At 48.0% G+C, this 10,115-nt stretch overlaps 1 pseudogene across 1 annotated transcript in view; it reads left to right on the forward strand.

The window, feature by feature from the left end:
* LOC307110216 (NXPE family member 2-like) overlaps nt 1–2,276 on the forward strand; it is a 134,392-nt pseudogene extending 132,116 nt beyond the window's left edge. The window contains exon 3 of the transcript in view: nt 1,886–2,276. The product of the transcript in view is annotated as an NXPE family member 2-like (transcript). The remainder of the gene's footprint in view (nt 1–1,885) is intronic.
* The last annotated feature ends 7,839 nt before the right edge of the window (nt 2,277–10,115 follow it).

The following is a 10,115-nucleotide window of genomic DNA, read 5'->3' on the forward strand; positions in this document are numbered from 1 at the left end:
TTATGATGTACCCCACTTTAAAAAGGCTTGGGGAGTTGAGGGTCTCCATCGGCCCATGAGGCTGTAATCAGCTTATCCAGTTCAGAAAATGCCATCAGGGTAAAAAATGCCCTACTTGACTCTCTGGGTTCCTAATCTGACATTGATTTTGATGTAGTAATTTGAGGCCATATGGTCAGTGTTTTGATGCTTTTAAGAATCCTTTAAACATTATTTATCATTTTTAGTTTTCAGCACGAGGATTGTCCAAACAACCTAGCCTGCCTTATTCTCAGAAACAGAAGTTTATTCTAAATGCAGTTGAAACCACTGAAGCTATTTTTAGAAGACCTAATTTATATTTTAAAAAATAATGCTACAATATGGAGAATGGAGTGAAAGGAGGCAAGAGTGAATTAAGTAGGAGTAATGAAGGAAGATTCAGTAACCTAGGGAAGAAGGCGGTTTGAGCTTAGGTGTGGCTGTAAAGAGGGAGAGACTAGATGGGTTGAATTGTGTTGCGTAGGTTAGAATATAAGAGACTTGGGGGTAATTGGAGGAGGCGGAGTCATCCAAGAGGACTCAGGTTCTGCCTAAAATAACTGTGTGGCCGGTGGTACCATTTAGGAGGAGCTGTGATAGGACAAGAAGAGAACATTCAGGTTTGGTCCAGTGTGTGTGTGTGTGTATGTGTGTGTGTGTGTGTGTGTGTGTGTGTGTGTGTAATTAAGAGTTCAGTTATAAACTTGTAATACTTGAGTCTTATATGCCACAGCCAAGTATCAACATTAATAGTGATTATATCTGGGTGGTGTATTAGAAGGAATTTCCCCCTCACATTTTCACTAGTAAGCAAGTATTCTATGTATTTGTTTTCAAGGGGAAAAAATGTCATTTAAAAGTAAAAGCAGCACCTGTATATCACAAAACCTATAATTCCTTTGGAACTTGAAACTGGCTTTCTCCGTATTAACATGTCCCTGTTTTCACCCTCCGTATTGTGTGTGTATCAGAGACCATGTCTGATTCATTTCTCCTCACCGCTCCCTAGCAGCTATCACATTGAAGTGCACAGAGTAGATGCTTAATAAATGCCAAGGAAATGAAAACATTTACTCATCGAAGACACTCAGTAATTATTTTTTCATTGAATCCTAGATTAGACCGGCCACAAGGATGTTGTGATCATAAACCATCCTGTTTGTTGTTTTTTTTTTGGTTTTTTTTTTTTCCATTCAGACCACCTATTCCAGGTAGAGCTTACCTTTTCTGTGTTTCACTCAGAGAAGGCAAGGCGGAGACCCGGCTTCTGACACGCATTTCCATCCTTTTCATTTGATCCCTAGACGAGCTCCCTTTCCCCAAAGGCAGCAGCGAGCTGAGCACTGTGGGGACACCTTCCAGGCCCAGGCAGGCTTGAGTGGCACCAACCTTAATGCATTTGTTTGCCTACAGGCTGTGTGACAGCACAGATGGCATGAGAAACCGCCTACTGTTAAGGACCCCCTGGCAGAGCTCGGGCCTGCCTTCCACCATAATGAGCTTCCTCTCTCCCACAAGAGCAGACTGTAATGATGACATTACACCGTGAAACCTGGAAGAGAAGAAGGGGTTGGTTGGTTTCCTATTGGTTGTTTTATTGTCTCAACTACTGCATAAGCCTAACCCTTCCTGGGAACCCCCAGTGTCAAGCCTGATTCAGAGCGATCTCTCTGGAGCCAGGAGGCTCCCCCCTCGTCAGTGACACACGTGGTGTCATTTTCAGGGCGGACCCTGGAAAGGCCACACAGCACGGCCAGGTCTTTCAAAGCCAAATTCTCCCAGCCTCTAGGGGCTAGTGAGCAAGATGTGCACCGCAAGCCAGAAAAGACGCCCTGGTTCCCACACTTCTCGCCACCCACTTCAGCGCCGTCCTCCCCAGCTCCCACTTCAGCGCCCGTGTGAAGCCGGGGGGCTGCTCCGTGTCCCCGCCGAGGGAGGCTCATGCCCATCCTGCTCCAATGCTCCAGCTTTGGCAGCTTCCAGAGGGCAGTGCCAAGGCTGCGGGCTCCCTGGGGAGAAGGCCAGCTGGCCACCCGGAGGAGCCCCGCAGTGACGCAGGCCAGGCCCAGCCGGGCAGGAACAGCTGCGGCAGCGGGGCTCTGGGGAGCGGGGCCGGCTCCTGCTCCGTGTCCGCCAGGCTCCGAGCGGCATCTGCAAACGCGAAGAGCAAATGCGAAGAGCAAATGCATAATGCAGAGCTGCATGTTCCTCGTTCCGCCTCCTTCTTCATCGTTCTCCCAGGAAATACAACATAGACGGCGCCTCCATGCTCTCTGCCCGCAGTCGTGGCCTCAAACACTCCTGTCGGGGGCGTTATTCCCACACCCAGACCAAGTGGAGGGCAGGCATGGCAGCGGAGCAGCGGCTGGGTTTCAGGTAATTGCGTTTCCAGGCCTCGTCGTCTACATTCTGGGATCCCGGAACAAAAGGCGCTGCAGTGAAGGGTGAAGTGGGGTAAAGAGAGGAGATTCCGGTGCTGCCGGGACCCCAGGTTTGCCATATCTCGACCCAGGCACCAGGCACCTAAACCCCAGCTGCCACTCATTTGCTGCTCACCCAAGAGCTTCTATCTTAAGTGCCCAGAGCTCAATTGAAAGCAGCAGGTGAAAAGTCAAATACTTCATTAAAAGCAGCAAGAGACTCCATTGTAAACCCACGGCTCTTGCCCTTCAAAGATCAGACACTGGGATCCAAATCAGTTCTGGCTTCAATCAGAGGCCAGCTGCTTAAGAGGTAGCTTGTGGTGTGTACCTTTTCAACATGCTGCAGAAAGCCCCTCGGTTTCTCCTGCTTTTACCTTATTTTGATGTCCTATAGTGATCCTCAAGGACTGCTGCTCATCACACACACACACACACACACACACACACACACACACACACACTCATTATATTGAGGCTGGAAGAAGCCAAGGAACACTTCAAAAGGTAAGCGTAGGTGTGAGCTTCAGGTTTATTGAATTCCCGGAAATGCTGTCTTTCCTTCTGAAAAAGGTTAGCACTATTTCGAAACAACTTTAATCTGGCCAAAGAAAAGGGAAAGAGGGAGGAAAAGACTCGGGGAGAGGGAGCGTTTGCAGAGGGAAGAGATGGAGAGAAAAGAGAGGGAGCTGTTAATTTCAATTGATTTTCTGATAAGGCTTCATATCCTGAAGTGTGCTTCAAATCTGAGAAGTGACATCTGCTGCGATCGGCGTCAGTGTCTGAATTCTCCTGAATGTAATTAGATCTGAGACAAGATGGAAGACTCAGTGCGTGGCCCTTAGGGAGGAAATGGTCTTTGAAAAGAATTATGTTAATCAGACTAGCCTTCTCCTTGCATCTGTTCTGCTGTTATTCTGGGTAAAATTAATAGGTCTAAGGAAGGATGTGATCATAATGACAATCTGGTCCTCACAGCAGGAGGCTTTATAAAGGAGGTGAACTGTGCCTTGTTGAGAACACTTAAAGTAATTAGTTACAGGGCTACTCACTCTCTTTCCTTTTTAATAATAATAATGGTTATTAATGTTTACAAATTAAAGAGTCTTTCTCCAGATGAAAGGAGTGCTGAAGCGAGACTCGGGAGTCTGCACCTATAGGCCTCGCGCCCGGGGTGATGGCACTGGAGCAGGCCTCCTTCTCCTGCCCGAGTCTCCTCCCTCTCCCTTCTCCCCTCGGTGTCCCCTCCCTCCTGGCTCCCCAGGGCACTGGCAGGAACAAAGTGCCCTGAACTTGCAGAGGTGGGAGGAACCGGCAGAGCTGGGGCAGAGGCTGAGACCCCTGACCTGTGTGTGCAGTGCAGGCACAAAGTAGGTGCTCAGTAGATATGTGCTGATAGAATGGAAGAATGGAAGGAAAGGGGAAAGGAAGAAATCCTGGGAGGGAGGAAGGAAAGGAGAAATAGATAAGAAGAGACAAATGAAGGAAGAAAAGAACTAAGGGAAGAAGGAAGGATGATGAAGTAAAACCAGAAAGAACAAAGAGAAGAAGATAAAGACACGGTCTTGCTTTAAGATACAACTTCAGAGATGGGAGGGTTGGTGTTTGCCTGCGTTCAGGCCTCTCCTCCGTTTGTCTATAGGCCAGGGGCGGGCAGATCCCAGCCAGGGGCTCACTCCTGCCACCACCGATTTCTGTAAATCAAGTTGTCTGGGCTTGTGCATTACCTATTGTCTATAGCTGCGTTCACACCACGCCTGCAGATTTGAGCAGTTGCAACAGAGGTCGTCTGGCCTCGCCACCTAAACACCCACTATGTGGCGCTTACAGAAAACGGTTTGCGAACCTCTGCTGTTGTGTCTTGAGATTAGGCGTCCTGCTTGATTTGATTTTAAAACATGCTGAGTGGGACTGACTTTTCCAGAGCAGAAGTTCCCACCTGCATGATATTCAGCGACCCTTAAGCCAAGACAAGTAGCTCTTAGGGGGCAGGTGATGTGGCGGTGAGGAGCGGGGAGGAAGGAGGGTGAGCGTCTGAACTTGTCTTCTCAGACTGAGAACAAGTTCTGAGAGGATAATATGCAATATGTCTGCCTGATGCCCACGTCAAAAGCGGCTGCAGCGGGGCAAGGAGGGGAACTGAAAACGCCCCTCACCACCCGTCATCGCCTCGTCTAGTTTACATGTACAGCAGCAAGGCAGTACAGTGCAAGGTTAGGCAGGAGAAGACCTAGGTCCAGATCTTTCACTTATTGACGATGTCATCTTAGTCAAATCATGTAACTTACCTGAGCTCCTGTTTTCTCGCTTGTGAAATGGAGATAAAATACCATCACTTTAGAGTCCTGAAGTGTTAGATGAGCAAAGTGTGTCAAAGTACTTTGAGAATCACACAATTCTTATGCAAACAGTTGTTCCCTAATAGTAGTAATAGTGATCCTGGAAAGGTACAGATGGTGGTCTCCTGAGCTCTGTCCCTGACAGAGGATCATGTGTCTTAGAGGCACTTTTGGAAAAGTCTGTCAAGGCAATGACGCTTGGAAACTGTGTAATACTCACCCCCAAACCCACTGGCATAAAACAAGCTTTGATTTCTTGCTTATGTATTTGCCGGTCAACTGAAGTGGATCTAGGACAGGGTCGGCCGGGCTTGGCTCCCATTTGCAGGTCGGACTCAGGAGGATGTGTCTCTGGAGCAGCGGCTCCCGTGGCATGTTCTTCTCACGGTGATCGTCAGAAGCTCACGAGTCCAAGCCTCTGCTCGCATCCCATCTGACAATACCCCATCGGCCTCAGCCAGAAACAGGACAGCATACCCCTCACATGCGGCCCAGGCAAGCCCAACAGCCAGGCCAATGTCAACGGAGAGGGGCGCATGCTCGCCATGGAGGCCTTTTGGGGGCAGTAAATATTTTTTGACAAATAATATACTACAGAAGCCAAAACATTAGCTGAGCAGGGTCTAGCGTAAGCTGCTGGATCCAGTTGTTTAAGTATGTTGCCATTTTGACGGGGTTAGTTGGACCATCGCTGGAGGTGGGCTGGAGATCCCCTTGCCAGCCTGGTGACTAGCTTACTCTTGACTTCACATTTTCAATTTTTCCATTTTTCATGTCCAGATGTTATGTAAGAAAAACTTTCCCCAATAACACAAATTCACTGATGAAGTTTTATAGAAAAAAAATTGCACTATTTGAGAACAACTGTAGGGAGAGTGAATTGGCAGGAGGACTGAGTATAACGGTAACAGGGGAGCACAGGGAGCCAGGACCACAGTCAGACTCCGGCGAGAGAGCTGAGGCCGCCTTAGACAAGAACGGCGGCCGTGGGCAGGGGCTCCCAGTTAATGAATTGCACCTTAATTTAAAAAGCTGGCTCTCTTCCGTGTCATCCCCACTGTCCTCTGGAGCCAAGCCAATGCGGAGGCACCCGAGAAGGGAGGGAAAAGCTAGCTTCCCAGTCTGTCTTCTCACTCTCTTCTCCTCCTGCTCCAAAGAGGTAAGGATGAGGTTACCATAGGATCAGCAGCTTCATAAATATGCAGAAGAAAGACAAATCAACCTGAAATCCAAAAAATAATTAAAATATAAATAGACTTGTTTGTTTCAAGGATTTGCAATGAATGCTTGACTCAGTCTGAAGATTAATCAGTGATGAGTAATTATATTTTCTCTCTCTCTCTCTGAGAGAGAGAGAGAGAGAGAGAGAGAGAGAGAGAGAGAGAGATTAACCCTGGTCCCCTCTAAGGCAACATGAATGCGAAAACGGTGTGAGTTTTCTGGTTCAAGCAGAGGGGACGTCACCTGAGGCTCCTTGCTGAGTTCAAGAGGTCACTTCATACCTGCGGCTGAGCCACCAGCACAGGAATTGGGCATGGGTGGGGCTTTTGCTGGCATCTGTGAGCACCTTTTCTTTCTTCTCCCACCCGTCCTCTTCTCTTTTATTTTCCTCTCTCCCCTCCCTCCCTCCTACACTCTCCCTTCACCCCTTCCTCCCTTCTTTCCCTACCACCCTCTCTCCCTGCCTGATTTCTCCAGCAGTTTTCTCCCCTTGGAACTTGACTCTTTTTTCTTGCCAAAGGAGATAAGCAATGTATCAACCCATGGACATTCAGAGAGGTTTCCTCACTGTGTTAAGCTCTGAAATCCCCAGTAAAATGAAGAAACCCAGCCCTGTCCTGTAGGAACTCACAATCCAGAGGAGTTATTTTAAACTGGGTGTGATCGGGCCCCTTCAGCAGACATTCAACAATACCCAGAGACTTTTCCTTTGATCACATGCTTCAGGTGGGTAGAGACTAAGGGTACTGATAAACACCCTACAATAAAAGACAAGGCTCCCAGCACAGAACGTCTGGCCCTACATGGCAGCAGTGCTGAGGCTGAGAAGCCTGGTCTAGGAGAAACAGTGCAAACACATTAGCAGGTGCCTCGCCTCCCGGCCGTGTGGAGCCCAGGCCCAATGTGTGCGGAGGGACCTGGGCTCCGGTACGCTGCGGGTCTTGCTTCTCTCTCAGGTCTCTGGCTCTTTCCAGCTCTGCAGGCTCCCAGCTCTGCTGCTACCTTTGAGAACTTGGGATTCCTGATCACAGTTGCAGTTTTAGAAATGAAGTTCCTCTCTCCTAAATTACTATTTCTTGAGTCCTCCTGGTAGCTCAATATTTGGTCACCTGTCCATCTGCCCATCCCTCACTCCCTTTCTCTCTCCCTTTCTCTCTCCCTCCCTCCTTGCATCCATCCATCCATCCATCCATCCATCCATCCATCCATTCATCCAGACAGCAGTATATACTTGGCACTACTGCAGCTGCTCAAACTCTGCAAGGCACACCTCACTCTCAGAGGAAACTTCTTGGGAGGGGGAAGAATCCGCACGTGGCATGTGACTTGGAAGAGGATGTGAGCTAAGCGTTCCGTGAGAGAGGTTCTCAAACTGGCTGTGTCTTCGGTCCGCATTTGTTCAGTGAGAATGGTGATGGCACTTCACTAGAGTCCCAGGGAGGACTAGCTGGGTCACTACACGAATGGCACTTAAAACAGCCAGCACCTAGGAAGAACTCAGTAAGTCCTAGCCATCATTATCAGCCGCCATCGCCACAGAGAGGGGCACTATTTGGGGATCAGGAAAAATCCTACTAAGTGCCAGGAGCTGGGAGGAAAGCAGCGCAGTCCTGGAACTCAGGACCGAGACCCCGAAGGCACCCTCTTTTACCGCAGGCTGTGCACGCGGGTTCTCCCTCCCGCAGCACTGAGACGCAGGCCAGTCGGTCTGCTGTGGGCTGTTTTGTGCAGTGCAGCAGGTTAAGTGGCACTTCTGACCTTTATCCACTTCCTGCAATAGCACCCTCTCCCCACTGTGACAACCAGTCAGTGCCCAGTGTCCCCAGAAGCAATATCACCCTGGTTAACAACCACTGTTTTAGACGATGATGATAGAGAAGAATGACAGTAATAACAATCACGTGTGAGGGATCACCTCCTCATCAGTTGCAATTTCCCTTTCCACCGGGCATGAGCGCGAGGCACCTTCCACGCGCTGCACGTAAAGGTGGGTGCTTTGGAAATGCTTTCATTCGGTAGAACTGGAGGCACCGTCTGGCTGGCTCCCTCCAGGCAGTGCACCTCCAGCTCAACACAGTTGCCATGAGGTAGAGGATAAGAAACGTTCAAAAGAGTAAGTTCCTTCCCAAGGGGAGATAACCGAGGATCTTAGATTAATGCATATATTCCACCTACTTATGATGCTAATATAAACATGGCTTCAGAAGGAGAGCAGTATAAATATGTATTAGTCAGTAATCACTTATCTCCGCCAGTCTTCGGCAAATGGACCTTGGCTTGAGGCCTCGCTCTGGCTATTTCTGCTGAGGTGACTTCCAGCAGGTTACTCTTCCTCTCTGAGCCTCAGTTGCCTCTTCTTTGAAGTGGGGCTAATAGTCACACCCTTGTGGAGATTCAGGAACAGAGTGTGTGCAAAGAAAGGAGTACAGTATGAGGCACAAAGGAAGTATTCAACAAATGCTAGCTATCATTGTGCCAAAAAGAGAAAAAATGGTCAATCAAAACTTTGTAAAGAAGACTAACATGTAGGCACACATTGATGGCCCTCTCTTTCTATTTTCAACTAGTTTCGAGCACTATTTAACAAAAATTTAGGTCTCCAACTACACTGGGTTGAATAGTGTCCCCCTACCCCCTTAAAAAAATTCATGTTCACTTGGAATCTCAGAAAATGACCTTATTTGGAAATGGAGGTTTTGCAGATGTAATTAGTTAAGAGGAGATCATACTGGATTAGGGCGGGTCCTACATCCAATAACTGGTATCCCTATAAGAAGGTCCTGTGGAGAGAGACGCGTGCTGCCGGGGTAAGATGCCATGCGAGGATGGAGGCAGACGTTGGAGTGATGCAGCTATGGCACCAGGGCTGCCAGCACCCCCAGCAGCTAGAAGTACAGGAAGTGTGCTTCCTCAGAACCCAAGGGGAAGCACGGCCCTGAGTACACCTTGAGAACTGTGCGAGATGCCCTTCTGTCATTTCAAGCCACACAGCTTGTGGTTCTTTATTACAGCAGCCCCAGGACATAAATACACCGACTGACTCTGATTCTTGGGCTCTGCTTGAGAGCGTGGTGCTGTTTATTCACTTGCAAAAGTAGGCTCTTCTGTAGGTGTTTTTAACTATCTGCTAGTTTCCATTAAAGCAGGGGTGGGGAACCTTCTTTCTGCCAAGGGCCATTTGGATAATTATAACACCATTCTCGGGCCATACAAAATTATCAACTTAGAAATTAGCCTCCTATATTTGGTCAAACATTTAATTAACTCACTCCTAATGCCTTGGCAGGGCCAGACCAAATGATTTCTCGGACCTTATATGTTCCCCACTCCTGAAAGCCAACATCACTCGTAAAGTTGTAGTTTTGTTAATGAGTTCTGTTATTGAGTTTATCCCACACATGACCTGGTATCTCTCTGGGCAGAGCAGCTTTGTTGACTCACTGGTTCTTATCCCCATCTCCCCATTCTACCATATTTCCTATTTCAAATTGCTCCAGAGGATCACATTCTTCTCACCTTCCAGCTGAAATCAAAGTCTGACTTAGTTACACTTGGCCACCTTCCCCTAATACGTCTCACTCAATTACCTTCTGCTTGTCTTCATCCTGATCACTGGGTCCTCTCCACTGAATTGAGCACTTTACTCACTCCAAAGCCTGACCAGTTTACAAAAGCTCATGCCTCTGGAAAAATTGCTGTTGGTGTCAATAGTTACCGATGTTTTTGTTTTCCCACTGAACCAAATATAAAATCAAATAAAGTGTTCATAGAATCCCGGGTTGGGGAGGGACCATAAAGGTCATCTCTTCCAGCATTCCTCACCCTTTGCTTCCCCCTTTTCAATGCATGAATGTTCTCTGCAATATTCTCATCAAGTAGACCTTTAGTCATTGCCTCCAAACCTCCCATGATGGGAAAGTCACTGCTTCTTACAACTGTCCATTTTATCTTTACACATTTAATTAGGAAGGTTAATGGAGAGTTAAAATCTGTCTGTCATTCCATCCACTGTCTCTGGTTTTTCCCTCAGAGCCCAGAAAAATAATATTTATCCCTCTTCTTAGGCTCTCACATCTAATGGTAGTGATTTCAAATTCACCACCCCACCTCCCTC

Source organism: Cnephaeus nilssonii (genome assembly GCF_951640355.1).
Source record: "Cnephaeus nilssonii genome assembly, chromosome: 13".
NCBI classification, from domain to species: Eukaryota; Metazoa; Chordata; class Mammalia; order Chiroptera; family Vespertilionidae; genus Cnephaeus; species Cnephaeus nilssonii.